The sequence below is a fragment of the Notamacropus eugenii genome, chromosome 5 (assembly GCF_028372415.1).
Source record: "Notamacropus eugenii isolate mMacEug1 chromosome 5, mMacEug1.pri_v2, whole genome shotgun sequence".
NCBI classification, from domain to species: Eukaryota; Metazoa; Chordata; class Mammalia; order Diprotodontia; family Macropodidae; genus Notamacropus; species Notamacropus eugenii.
In genome coordinates, this window is record NC_092876.1 from 404,574,804 (window position 1) to 404,590,184 (window position 15,381).

The 15,381-nt window shown below is 36.9% G+C and overlaps 1 long non-coding RNA gene across 1 annotated transcript in view; it reads right to left on the reverse strand.

Annotated features, from left to right (window-relative positions):
• Nucleotides 1-15,381, reverse strand: part of LOC140506915 (uncharacterized) — a 128,024-nt gene that overhangs the window by 21,298 nt on the left and 91,345 nt on the right. Inside the window, exon 2 of the long non-coding RNA XR_011968153.1 lies at nucleotides 5,996-6,163. This is a non-coding gene — a long non-coding RNA (uncharacterized lncRNA). The remainder of the gene's footprint in view (nucleotides 1-5,995; nucleotides 6,164-15,381) is intronic.

A 15,381-nucleotide genomic window follows, 5' to 3' on the forward strand; every position in this document is an offset into this window, starting at 1 on the left:
AAAGAACTATGGAATTCGATCGCGGAATGTAGCAGATCATTTTCTTTTGTATTATGTTTTGGTTTGTTTTATGATTTCTCCCATTCATTTTAATTTTTCTATGCAACATGACTAAGGTGAAAATGTATTTAATAGGAATGTATGTGTAGAACCTATATAAGTTTGCACACTGTCTCGGGGATGGATGGGGGAGAAGGGGGGAAGGACGGCAAGGGAGGGGAAAAAAATTCTAAGTTATATGGAAGTGATTATAGAACACTGAAAACAAAAATAAATAAGAGTAATAATAATAAATACTTTTGAAGAGGCGGTACCCATATTTCTGAAGGCAGCCTGTTTCACTAGATTAGTGAAATTAGTTTAACTAATTGTTAAACTCATCTTCGTTAGATCTTATAATTGTTTATCTACTCTTCATAATTATCTATTACAATTAGATCTTCATATTTGCTATCATAATCTTCAGAATTGTTATCTAATCTCCATTAAATAGCTCTCATTATTCAATTTTTCCTATCTCCATGTATCTAGTCTCTCCACTTTTCTATCCGTCCTCCACATGGATGCCAAATTGATGTTCCTAAAGTCTGACCTAATATCTGACTTGACCTTCCTAAAGTATGAGTCTGACCGCATCATTCACATGCTCAAGAAAGTCCAGCATTCCCCTGTGGCCTCTTGGATAAAATATAAACTCTTCTTTGGCACTGAAAGACATTCACAGTCTGACTCCAATGGATTGATTTCACATTAATTACTGTCACATGACAAAATCTCGGTATTTTTTTGCATAGTTTTTCACTTCATGCATGGAATCCATTCACCACCTCCACCTTTTGGAATCCCTAGTTTCCACTCCAAGTTTTTAGCTCAAGTATAGCCATCCCCTAAAGGAGAAGAAGCCTTTCCTGAAGCCCAGAGTTACTGATCTCACCAAATTATCTGTATTTACTTTGTGTACATTATATATTTCCTTACCTTATCTATGTACATAGTTTTCCCTCAGTCGAATGGCATGACGCTCCCTGAAGGCAAGGACTGCTTCGTGCTTGTCTTTGTATCACCATTATCTGAGTGTCCAACACAGAGGAGATGCTCAGACACTTGAGTTGAGTTGTACTGAGTATCCTCTCCATTCTTTTATATTTCCTTGAAAGGTTATAGAATTCTATCTGAATAAGACTTTTCCATGCAGAAAATAGTCAATACTCCTTGCATTTCCGGTGCCTGTAGCATTCTCTGGTTGGGTTACTTCCTAAACATCACAGAATCATTGGATTTGAGAGATGGAAAGGTCCTCAATGAAATAGCAATCCAGCTTCTACTTGAAGACCTCCAAGAAAGAGGAATTTACCACCTCTTTAGGGAGCCTATTCCACTTTTCTTCTTCTTCTTGGCAAGGCAATTGGGGTTAAGTGACTTGCCCAGGGTCACACAGCTAATAAGTATCAAATATCTGAGGCTGGACTTGAACTCGAGTCCTCCTGATTCCAGAGTCAGAGCTCTTATCTACTGGTCCACCTAGCTGCCCTTAACCTATTCCACTTTCAAACAGTTCTCATTGTTGGGAAATTTTTTCTGATGTCATCTTAAATTTGCCTCTTTGCAATTTTTACTATGCTCCTGCTGGCTTCCATCCAATAAAACCGAGTGCAAGAATTTACCCCTCCAAAAAAAATCAGTTTTACAAGCAAAAGATGGGGAGTGTTTGATTGCTTACACAACAGTTGTCCTGAAAACATTTTGGAGTTTAAGTATACTATGAGCTCAATATAATTCAGCAGTGTGTTGTTGGAGACAAAAAAAGAAAAGACCAATGACCTAATTTAATTTTAGACTAGATTAAGAGAGGAATGTTTTCTAGGAATTTGGTGATTATCCCATTTTCCTCCATCCTCTTCAGAGCTTATCTAGAGGACTGTGTTCAGCTCTAGGTTCTATAGTTTAAGAAGAACATTGATAAGTTGGGAGATATCCTGAGAAGGACCATGATGATGATGAAGAGCCTTGAGTCTGTGTCACATGAAGACTGGATGAAGAAACTGAATTTGTGTAGCCAGGAGAAGGAAAGACTCAGGGGGGACATGATCATTGTCTTCAAGTATCTGGGGAAAAGCTGGCACCCCTACATGTCCCTTAGTTCCCAATGCTTGCAACCTGAGACACTAAAGAGAGTAGATTCATAGGGTGAGATTGTTTCCTCTCCATTGGAACTGAGATTTCATCTTTTCTCTCAGTTTGCAGTCTCCTGACTCCTATATGTTCCATTACACAATCTAATCTGTATGACTTCCCTATTAACTGTTTTTTTAATGCTTGCTTTGATGAAACTTCCTCACTATCCATGTCTGTCTTTTGTATAACAAGTGCTTGGCAGGAGGGTGTAGAGTAAGCTAACTGCTACACCCCACATCTGGGATGGAACTATTTTCCCCCACCTCTTCCCTAAATGACAAAGGAAAATGGCTTTTATGTTGACTCTAAAACATGTCAAGCACCTAGATTTCAAATATCTGATATATATGTATATGTGTGTATACATATATATGTGTGTGTGTATATATACACATATGTGTATATGTGTGTATGTACATATATACGTGTGTGTGTGTGTATAACAGGCAGATATAATTCCAAGTGCAATACCTCTCCTGAAAATAGGAGAACAAGGGAGTGGTCACCCAAAGAGGGCTCTCTTCCTACTCCCTACAGTGGAAATCCATTTCCCCAGATATGGGAAGGGAGCTTAGCAATTCTCTCTCTGTATCTCTCTGTCTCTGTATCACCAAGGCAGTATTCACAGCACTGGTGGTGACTATGAATATGCCAGTGTAGTTCTCAATCGCAAAGTATAACAAACTCTCCGTATAGAAGGCAGACACTAGAAAGTCAAATTCCAATATCAGAAAGTCAAATCAGTCATAGTAACCAGAAGCCAATACACATTATCACTAAAGGGGACAAAGGTATTTCCAAGCCCCTGCTTTCTGGGACCTTCCCACAAACGAACACTCAGGAGCCTAACTATCTGCCTTCCCGTGTCCTTCCCAGATCTGACTAGCCTGAACAACTTCCTCCCAGCTCTGCTCCACCCTTCCTGTTCCACCCATTCACCAAACTCCTCTCACCACATGTGACTTGAACTTCCATGTGATTTAAGCAGGTTGCATGGGCCTATTAATGACTGAGAAAGATCTTCCCATTTAAATTACCATTACAGTCTGTCTGTCTGTCTGTCTCTCTCTGTCTCTGTCTCTTTCTCCACACAAATATATGTATGTATGCACATCTATTTTGATTTGTTACAGAAGCTATAGCAGGGAAAACAATTGTTTCAATTGGGCTTACTTGTCTCACTGTTCACCATACTAACCTACCATTCAAAAACCTGAAGGAAGGGTTGTTGACTTCTCAAGTACTGCTTTTCTCTACTAGGCCACTAGGAAGCTATGTAAATAATTCTCCCCAGTTTTAGCTCCTTGAATCAATTAAGTCTCAAGGATAGCTTCAATAATAAAACCAATACCTTAACCCAAACTCCAGGCTGAGGGGGAAGATATCTTTGATTCCATAGATTAAAGCTTTTGACTTGGCACAATGCAGAGTGAGCTGGACTCAGAGTTAGGAACACCTAATTTCAAGTCCCACGCCTGGTACATACTGGTTATGTGATCATGATCAAGTCTTAAACTCTCATTATCCCAAGAAACTCTTGAATACTGTTACAGAGCAAAGGAAGGGAGGAAGGAAGGAAGGAAGAAAGTAAGGAAGGAAGGAAGGGAAGGAAGGGAAGGAGGGAAGAAAGAGGGAAGGAAATAAGGGTATTTTTATGTTTATATATTCCTAAGCATGAAAGGTTACCAATAATGGATAATATTGTCTAATAAATGGCATTTTCTCTTCTAAAATTAAAAAAAAAAATCTTGTAGCATAAAGGCATAAAAACCAAAAGATGATCAAGATAGTTTCTTGAAGACATTTTAGTTCTAGATTTAGGCAAAATACACAAGAATTCTAAATTTAACAAAGATACAGATTAAAAGGACAGAACATAGAGGGAAATTCTCTCTCTGCTTCTTACAGCTCTTCTCAAATATCACAACCACATTCATAGATCCATCAAGACACATAAACAGAATTACTTCCACCCCCTTCAGAAACCCTAATTCAATTATCCAAGGTCTAGTGCAAAGAACCTTTAGTAAAATTGCAGCTTCAGTTGGTTAAAACAAATACACTTCATGCTCTCTCCTCTTTCAGTTCTATCCTACTCATAATAAAGAGAATCTTGTTGCATCCTTGCTGTGGTAGTTCCTATTGTACTAGGGAGCAAGGCTTTGAGTATTAACACAAAGAGATTGTATCCTTGTCTAGTAGCAAAGAACTGTAAACAAAGTAGTAACCCTCATTAATGGAACAGATGAATAAATTGTGGCATATGAGTGTAAATGGATTATTGCACCATTAAAAAATAAATATGAAGAATTCAGACACTAGAAACGACTTTTACAAACCAAACTAGAAAAAGGTAAGCAGACCCAAGAAAATAATTTACATGGTGACTACAGTAATATAAAGATGTCAGAAGTGTAATGGAAAGTTCTTACAATTCTGATCAGTGCCATGACCATTCTTAACTTCAGAGAAACATAGTTACTTGCTCTCCACAAAGAAGGAAAGAGCTGTAGGTACAAAATGAGATATATTGTCAGGCAGGACCAATGTATAGGTTTCTTTTAACTGTACTTCTTTGTAACTAGGGAGAATTCAGGAGGTGGAAGTAAGGTAGTTATCAGTAGTAAATTAAATCAGAAAATGACAATTTGAAGTAAAAGTATTAATAAAACATCTATTTCGGTGATTCAGAAAGGGCATGCCTCTAACAGGAATTTAAACTTCAATCACATGGACATTTGCATGTTTCCTAACTCTCCCAGCATTTTCCACAGTTTTTCACAGGCAAAAATGATACTGTGTTAGGATTAAAAAAAAGTTTGAAATACATTGATCTATTTTAAAATATGCATCACATACACACACAAAGAGATTGTTGTCCAATGACCAGTCTAGCTCACTTCAGAGAGATCATCCATCACCAGAAGGCTAAGCCTTAAGGATGATTTTTTATTTTTGTTCACAGAAATTCATGAAATGGAACCAAGAGCCAAATGGTCGTCAGTCCTATGGAGTCCCCTTCTGTTTCCATGGTGACTGTGAGAGAGAAAAGGGGACAAAGGAGGCTAAGAATCATACCACTTTAGACTCTCCATGAAGGTTAATATAACTTTCAGAGTATGCCAATGCAATTTTCAACCCCTCCACAGATGAGCAGGGAGTGTAATAAGTGGTCAACCTGCTGCGGATGATCTTCCAAGCTTAGCCAGGCTGGCTTTCAGACAACAGACATGCCGTTCATAACTGGGCCTGCACATGAGCCCTTTCCAGCACAATAGGGCTTGCCAAAGCTTGCCCAATGTTGGCAAAGACTTCAGGAACCAAAGGATGCCCTTCACACCATGATGAGGCATCAGAGTGGGACATTAACTGAAGGTATGTGTATATATTTTATGTTTGTGCATACACATATAGTAATATGCTATTATTTTTTAATGGAAGATAAGGATGTGAGGAGGAGTTGGCCCTATAATTCAATGATACAGGATATACATAAGATTGGGGTGGGGGAGTGGGAGCTGGACCTGTGATTTCATTGGTGAGAACTCCTATTGAGGAAATTCCCTACCTCAATGCAGATCAGCCACTGGTCTGCAATTTAGTCTTAGAGAATTGTGTCAAAACACTAAGAGGTTGACTTGCCCCAGGTCATAAAGTTGTACTGGAAGTCAGGTCTTCTTGACATGAGACCACTTCTCTATTCACTATACCTCCCTGCCTCTCTGTTATATAAGATATTATATAATAGCCTATTGTACAAGGTAATATATATGACAAAAAAATACAGAGCTAAAGCTGTAGGACAGAAACCCATTCTTACCAGAGTCAGGAAAACTGAAATTATGATACCAAGAGCCTGGCAGTCTTCCCATGCTGCAACCATTTCCTTCTAAATCTGCAGGATCATTGAGCTCCTGATGTCCCTCTTGTGGGTAGATTGGGGCAGAGTGCTGTGGCCTTCAGCACTTAAAGGATTTCCAGCACACATCTGATGGGAAGGAGATGGAAAATACTTCAGAAAATGAGGTTGTTGATTTCATCACAGACAGGATGCCGTACTTGGAATATCATTGCAAAATGACTCTGAGTCATTTTTAACTTGCCTAGAAATGAGATGCAATGATTTTCTGTCTTCCCCTTTCTTGTATGGGGAGGCAATAAAATTGTACCTATCCAAAGATATTTTTGCCAGGGCTAGGTATTTGGCTGCCACCATAACCAACAAGGAACAACATTCTTTCAGCATGGTTACATGTATATTTAACACCAAGGTCATTCTTTATGGGCTACTTAGCTTAGTTCTGTTTCATGATCACAAGATATATCCCTATCCCTGATGACCATCTTGCAAGGAACATGGATCATAAGGAAGATCAGGTGAAAAAGAATGGAAGGTTCCACACCAGAAGTGTGCTAGAGCTAGTTTGAACCTGCTTAGAGAGATGATTGTTCAATTTCATTACAAACATTAACACCTCAGAAATTGACAAATGCTACAAATCAGGACTTGATTCATTATTTTGTTGCTTGTCTAGACATAAGAAAGTGATAAAATAAGTATTAACAATGCAGATTAAATTTTTAAATGTGTCATGTGTGCATTCTTTTCTTGGAGAACCAAATGTTAAACATTTACCAGCACACTGCTGGTCAGTACTATTTCATCTTCTTTGATATTTCAATGGCTCTCTAAGCTCAATAAAGCAAATATTCCCTCTAAAAGTGTGGATCAAAATACATCCATGCTTTCTCAACAAAGAAGCCTTTGTGCTCAGGTTCTCCCATAATCCTCTTTGGTTACTCCACTCACCATATGGGGATCCTTCTTCTAGTTCTCTTGACACTTTCTTGGTACCAATGGAAGCCACAGGCTCTCTATTAGACCTCAATGTTTCCATATAACCAGTCAAATTTCTCTTTGATGACATTCCTAATAACATTTCTCTTGCATAATAGCACTGTGGTTTTTCGATCATGTCTTATTCTTCATTACCCCATCTGGGGTTTTCTTAGCAAGAATCCTAGAGTGGTTTGCCCTTTCTTTCACCAGCTCATTTTACAGAGGAGGAAACTGAGGCAAACAGGTTTAAGGGACTTACCCAGGGTAGCACAACTAGTAAATGTCTAAAGTCACATTTGAACTCAGATTCTTAACATCTGCGTAACTTTTCTTTGGGTATTAACTTTAGAGCCTAGAACTTATTTATTCAAATAGTATCCTCAATGGTGATAAATCTTATAGGATGATAGATTTAGAGATGGAAGGGATCTTAGAGTTTATTTAGTCTGACTCTTACATATGAGAAAGATGAGGTCCAGAGAGGTTACCTGACTTGCCCAAAGTCACACAGCTAAATGGAGCTCAATTTGAATCCAAGTCACCTGATGACAAAAGCATTGGTCTTTTTACTATACCATCATTCCTCTTTTTTTTATTTTTTGAAGCTGGATTTTATTTATGGATTCAGCCAGAAGTTATTCAAGGCCAAGTCTGGTGAATAAAGTGGGTGATAAGTGGAGTAATTCTAGTTAAGGTGACAAATGTGGTTTGAGTATAAAGCAATGAGAGTAATTTCTTTTATCACTTATAACCTGGCTTCAAAGTCATTTCCCAAAAAAGAGAACCAAAAAGGCAGTAAGTGCCAGCACAATAAGTGAGTGGTTTCCCAGAACAATTACTTTGTTGGGACAACATTCATTTGGATTATAAGTTCTTGTATGTGATTGCACATGTATAACGTATATATCTGATTGCCATCTCAGGGAGGTAAGAGGGGATAGAATTTGGAACTCAAAACTTTAAAAAAAAACAAATGTTTTAAAAAATTGTTTTATCATGTAATTGGGGAAAATAAAATATTGTATATTTGAAATTTTGAAAATAAAATATTGTATATTTGAAATTTTAAAAATAAAATACATCCCCTACCATCTTGAAAGGGTGTTGTGAGGATCACATGGGATAGTATATGAAAAAATAAAACTTTGCAAATAAAATTCTGTAAGAATAACAACCAAAAAAATGTTCTTGTGCTCAATTGGACAACTCTCATTTTGCCATCTTACCTTATGTACACATAGGTGTATATTTAGTCAGTTATCAATAAAAAATTATTAAATAACAAATGAATCACCAGAATATTTACTTTTTTTGAGGACATTTTTCTGCAAAAACTATGATATGAGAAAATAGTTCAATCTATTCCCAAAGCCATATTCCTTCTGGAGGATACTTAATCATAAATTAGTCATTCAATCAATAATCATTTTCAAGTGATTATTATGTGCCAGGTACTGGGCTAGGCACTAGGGATACAAAGAAAAGCAAAAAGACAGTCCCTTCCTTCAAGGACCTTACAGTTTAATGGGGGAGACTATTCAAATAGCTGTGTACAAACAAATGATACATGGGACAAAAAGGAAACAACAGAGGGAAGGCACTAGATTTATGAATGATCAGGAAAGACTTCCTTTGGAAGGTGAGCTTTTAGCTGGGACTTGAAGGAAGCCAGAGGAGCCAGGAGGCAGAGATGAGGAAGACCATTCCATGTACAAGGGGCAGGCAGAGAAAATTCCTCAAATCAAGAGATAGAAATTAATAGCATAAAATAGCTCCATTTCCTTTTTTGATAAGTCAATAAAGAATAGTTCACATAGGGCCAGATAATAGATACCTGTGGTCTGAAGGTCATCCTTGTTCAGGGAGACTTACCACTAAGTTTGCCTACCCTGTAATGCATTCTTTTGGCCATAAAACACTATTAAGGCACAAAAGGATCACAGTATATATACATCCAGGGACTACTCACACTGTTCAGATCATGAGTCTTTGAAGTATTAAGTTAGACCAGGAAAATGCTAAAGACATAGCCTATCACAATTTTAGTAAGATATCTGATAAAATCTTATGTGTAAGATGGACATATAGTAATTGGACAATAAAGTTATTTCTAAGATGGAGTAGGGCTTTTTTTCTCTTTTATATTCAGCTGACATTTTTAAAACCATCACTACCCTGAATGAATGTCAGAGTTGTAGATTACCAGTACATACAGATATACTTCACTCTAACATAACACTTGTATTCCTAAAAAGTTATGTGTAAATCAAAATTGTATAAATTAAACAATGTTAAATCACACACAGAAAAGAAAGTGTCAAATAAATAGATTGATGGCAACCTGGAGGCATGTCTATAGTACTGTACCACAAGTTTCTATTCTCCACCATCTATTTCAGCATTTTTGTCAGTAACTTAGATGAAGGAATAAATGACACACATCAAATTTGAATGCCAAGATCAGAATCTCAAACTTTCAACAGATTGGAATGTTTAGATGAAGTTTAAAAGGTGGCACAGAGCAGAAATAAATGTAATGGCCTATACTTAGCCTCAAAAAAATCAATTGCACAAGTACAGGGATGGGGGAAATACCCATTTATACGAGGGTAATTTATGTGAAAAAGACCTAATTCTACTATCTCTGTGAAACTTCTTTGGTCGTGCCAGTCGGTAGTGATATACCCATCTTCTGAACTATGATGCTTTCTGTGTGTCTCTCTTGTGGAACTGTCAAAGTCTGCCTTGTAATATAGTAATCTGTCTCTCTACCACCCTTCCACCCCTCCAATAACAACAACACAAATGCCCTAAGTGGAGGGATTATGTCTTAGTAATCCTTCTTTCCCCCACATGCTTTGCACATTTAGGGCATTTAATAAATTCAGTAAATATTTTTGGAAGTAACATATGAATGATTGAGTAGTGGGGGCTATGGGCATGATCCAAGGGGATGAGAGAGAAGCTATGAGTCCCATTAATTGAATATTACTTGGAGTTCCCTTTATCTTTACATTTCTGTCACAGTTCCACTCTATACAAATGATGAAGGAGGACATGTGTTTTCAGTGCGACACACACCTACAGATCACAAAAAGTTACATTTGCAAGCATCAATAAAAGCTGTGTTTTTTAGAGAAAAGGGAAAAGAAATTGGTAAACCAAGAGGAGGTGTGATATAACAGAAAGCAACTCTCCAGCTGTCTCCTCTAAGCTATACTGGCATTAGCCTTCAGAACAGTGCATGGGCTTGTGTTTGTCCTTCATTCTCGAAGAGGACCATGGCATCAAGATGAGGACATGACTTGCAGTTGACTTGGATTTGAGTGAGGGAGAGCTGTGCAAGGTCACCAACCTCACTTTCTTCTCCTGAGTCATCTGGGTTCAGTAGTGCGATATTCATCAGGATGACTGGAGATGGCTCAAGATGCAATGGGAGACCCTGGCTGTTTCACCCTTAGGTCTTATCACAATCTTACTTTGAGAAATGTGTGTTCGTCCTTCATTGCTGAAGATGGCCGTGCTATCAGAGAAATGATGACATGACTTGTACTTGACTTTGCTGAAATATCTGTTCAATGAATAAGCTTAAGTTATTAAAGGGATGACCCCTTTAATCCAAAAAAAATCAAACTGGGAAGGAAAGACCCTCAGGATTCCTGGGTAAAAGAGAAACAAATTAGTATTTAGTAGTGCTGGGGCACCAACCTACTGGCAGGTGGTCACCTGAAGAGAGTCAGAAGCTTAGTGTTTGGGGGTAAAAAGCTACACACCTATCTAGACCATGAGCTTAACTGGTTCTTTCTATTTAAGGACCCGCTTTCCAAACTCAAAGACCAATCTGCAAAATTTGATCCAGTTCTTCAAGACACGATTTCTGCATCCCTGAATCTCCTTTCTCAGTCAAGTTTGTGTTTAATCCCTCTCTCCTAACAGTCCCACTCCCTGGGCCAAGAGAAGACAGTGAGAATCTCTTACCATCTCCTTTTATCTGGTCTCTATGTGCATAACAACATGTTGTTTCATTTTGCTGAAATGTTTTCTTTTTCTTTTTCATTCTTTGTTATGAGGGGTGGGCTTTACCAGGTAGGGGCATGGAAGACATATATTTTTTAAAAAGGTGATGAAAACTGAACTTGAAAGGCTTCAATATATTTTCTAAAAATAAAGCGATTTGTCTTAACTATACTGTTTTGATTCCTGTTATTTCTGCAAATGGAAAATTAAATAGCAGGCGCCTCTGCTGTTCTGCTTTTATTTTCAGTTACCAAGTATTTTTTCCCTCCTTCTTATTTCCTGCCATGCCAGAGAGAGACAGACAGACAGGCAGGCACTGAGACACAGAGAGAGGGAGAGACAAAGAAAGAGGGAGAAATAGAGAGGAAAAGAGAGATGGAAAGAGAGAGAAAAGAAAGAGAGAGAAGGAAAGGGAGGAAACGAGGGAGGAAACACAACTATATTATATCATGAGCAAACTCAACAAAAACAAATTTCCAAAAATGTGTTTCTCAATCTGCTTATTGGTCCAGCACATTTCTGCCATGAAGTAAGCAGCTTTCTTATTCACAAATCCTCTGGAATCATGGTTCATCATTGCATTGAGAGCTTTTAAATCTCTCAGAACTATTTATTTGAAAAAAATATTGATCCCATAGTATAAATTATTCTCAATTCTTTTAACTTTACTTTGTCTCAATCCATACAAGTCTTTCTAAATATCTTTGAGACCCTCTCTACTCACCATTTCATTTCTAACCTTGCACGTAAAGATTAAAAATGAAATTCTGATTAACTCAGAACCAAAGGGTATATGTCGATTCATTTCCAACTTCACCAAGTTAAAAGATAACCCTGAACATATTCTAGGCTACCCACAGTCACTGCAGCAGGGACATCAAAGATTGCTATTATCTTGAAAAAGTGATAATTCTTGATCCTTACATGGTGACATCTATGTTACAGAGTGGAAACTAGGAACAAGTTGTGCCCCTTGAACTAAATACAGATTCACCTTCTCAGATCAGAAAGCAATGAGACCTCCAAATGTATGTTTGTCTGTTCAGATTATTTAAATAATCCTATATCTGAAATTTACATAGAATAGGTTAAAATACTAGTTCGATATTTGCCAAGACTTTACAGGGCCTCAATTCATCCTTGCATTTATACACCTGCAAGTCAAAGGGATATATTTTTTAAAGGCTAGGGTAAAAGTGATTGTCTCCATTAGGTGCCTGGAGAAGACTGGTACCGAATTCAATGGATCAGCTTTGTCAGAAACCAAGGGAGAGGGATAAGGAAAGGAAGTGGTTGTGGATTCTCTCTGAAAGAAAACTTCTTATTAGTGACTTAAAAACACTGAATGGGAAATCATAACAGCTCTGCCTCTATCTCCATTTTTCAGGGGCATTTTCAGGAAGGGTGAATTGTGAAAAGTCCAAACTACCTGGTCTCTCTAAGCAGACATCTTTTCCCTCTATGCATGCTCCTCTTTCCAGGCCCCCACAAATATTTATTCTCCCTAAAAACTAAAAAAAAAATTTTTAATCATTCTATAGAATGGGAAACACTGAATGGGAAATCATAACAGCTCTGCCTCTATCTCCATTTTTCAGGGGCATTTTCAGGAAGGGTGAATTGTGATAAGTCCAAACTACTTGGTCTCTCTAAACAGACATCTTTTCCCTCTATGCATGCTCCTCTTTCCAGGCCCCCACAAATATTTATTCTCCCTAAAAACTAAAAAAAAAATTTTTAATCATTCTATAGAATGTTTTACATGATTGCATATGTATAATGTATATTGGCTTGCTTAATGTCTCAGGACGAGGAAAAGGGAAGGAGGGAAGGAAAGAATCTGAAACTCAAAACGTTTTTAAAAGTTTAAAACTTGTTTAATATGTAATTAGAGGAAAAAAGAAAATATTATATTAAAAAAACATTCCACAAGCATCATTTGCCTCCTACTATACTAAGAGCAACCAATAAAAATTCTCTATAAAGGTTCCTAAAACTCCTGTGGCACCCTTCCATTCCCATCACCAGCAATCAGAGCTGAAGAGAATGATGGATCTCATTTTGTTTTATTACTGGTATCAGTCTTTGCAGAAGAAACACAAGCCACATAAACCCAAAATGTTCTCAGAGGGACGTATGTGGGTTTGTTAAATACTGACACTGAAAGGACTTTTTCTTTCATTAATTGATGTGGCTTCATCCTAAATGCCAATGTGGCCCAATAGGTACTTTCCACCACCTCTCTCTCTCTTTCTCTTACATCCAAAGACCCACAAGCCAAGAAGAGAAAACAGGGATCTCTTTAAACAAATATTCTGCCTACAAAGAAAGGCCTTTGATTGAGTACCACATCCACCTTCCTCATCTTAGAAGGATTGGCAGGCTATACATAGATATACATCTACACACATATATGCATTATTTGAATATATGTGTGTATGTATATGTATGCATAACTTGTATAAACTCAAATACAAAAGAATAAACCAGCAGCAGATTAAGGAATTCTACTGCTCTAACTACTGCCTCTCCAATCTCTCTTTGTTTCTGTATTCATATATACTCATACATGTAGATATGTGTATACATACGTATGTATATTCACAAACATAGATCCAACCATAGTAACTGAAACTATATGTGTATTATGTGTACATCTATACTCAAACCAAACTTAGAATTATGTGTTGGTGGAATGAGAGGATAGAGGAAACAAACGTGTAGTAACATGCTTTGTTACTTGCAGCTCTGAGAATGCAACGTGGTGGATCAGTGTTGAATTGAGGCCCTCTGGGGTCAAAAGTATTGGTCTTTAAGCTATTGAGACCTAAAATTGAACTAAGACTTTAGGGATGACTTCTATAGCTTTATTGTAAATGACATAATATGTGTATGCATGTACATATGTGTGTATATATATGCACATTTCTGATCTTGAAATTCTGTATTGGAGAGGTGAGGAAAAGTGTGTGTATAGATTGATATATAGGTTTATGTGAATATATGTAGATATACATACATTTACAAATATGCGTGTGAATATGCACACAAATCTGTACATACACATATACATATATATATGTTTGTGTGTATATAGCCAAAAGACAGGAAGGAAATATTCATAGCATTCAAGTCATTTCTTTGAAATTTACATAGATATTAAAAGCCAACAAAACTAATAACTTAAACGAATGCTTACAAAAATATAAAATGTATAGATTATTTAAATAACCTTGTATCTGCAATTTACATAGAAAATGTTGAAATACTACTTCTTCAGTATTTGCAAGGACCCTATAGGACCTCAATTCATTCTTGCATTTATAGAGTGCAAGTGAAAGGGATATATTTTTTGAAGGCTTGAGTGAAGGAGATTGGCTCCATAAGCCCACCTTAGCCCTATTCTGTGCTATATGTACACACATATATATGCATATATACCTGCAAATATACATATATATACATACACATTTTTTGCTTGTTATTCTGTAAATACAAGGGTGAGTTGAGGTATTATAGGGTCTTTACAAATATTGAACTAAGAATTAGTGTTTATGTCTATGTAAATTTTTTTTAAAAAGTACCTTTTAAAAAGCTACAAATAATTTCTTCTTGTCTCTTAGATCTCATGCTATCTTTTTAATTATCAGTACGCACAGTAGTTTACGGATTACTACCCAGGGTTGACCTCCCACCACAAAGTCCCAGAACGGACTGATCTTTCTGAATGTTTCACCCATAACTGAATTTTCCATGACTGCTAGAATATCTACTTAGAGTTGTGCTTCTAGGTGCAAATATCAGTGACTTGGACCCAAAGGAAAACCCAAAAAGTCACTGAAGGAAGAGATCTCAGATATTGTAATAGTGGGCATTTATCAAAGTCCACAATTTGGTACATATGTACCATCTACAAAATCAGATAATCTCCAAACTAAAAAATAAAATAAATATACTTTCCCAAAATCCACAATTTGGCACAAATGTGCCACCTATGAAATTAGTTTCCAAACTAAAAAAAAAATTTTTTAAACTCTTCCCCAAAACATTAGGGGGAAAGGACTACTATCAAATCACAAGTAAGTTAAATTCTTTCAGCTCTGAAATCTGTGTTCTATGCTAATGCTTCTTTCCATCAACGTGGATTATCAAGAAGTGATTCTACAAATCAATAGAGGAAACTAATGTCAGTTTTTAGGGTTGTTGTGTCAACAATCTTTCAGTAGAAGATAGTTTGGGTGTATCGTTCAAATAGATAAATATTAATGCTGCAAAAAGAAAAGAAAAATCAAGAAAAAATTTATACAATTTGCCTTTAGCTGTTCTTTCTACCACTATGTATAAATGGA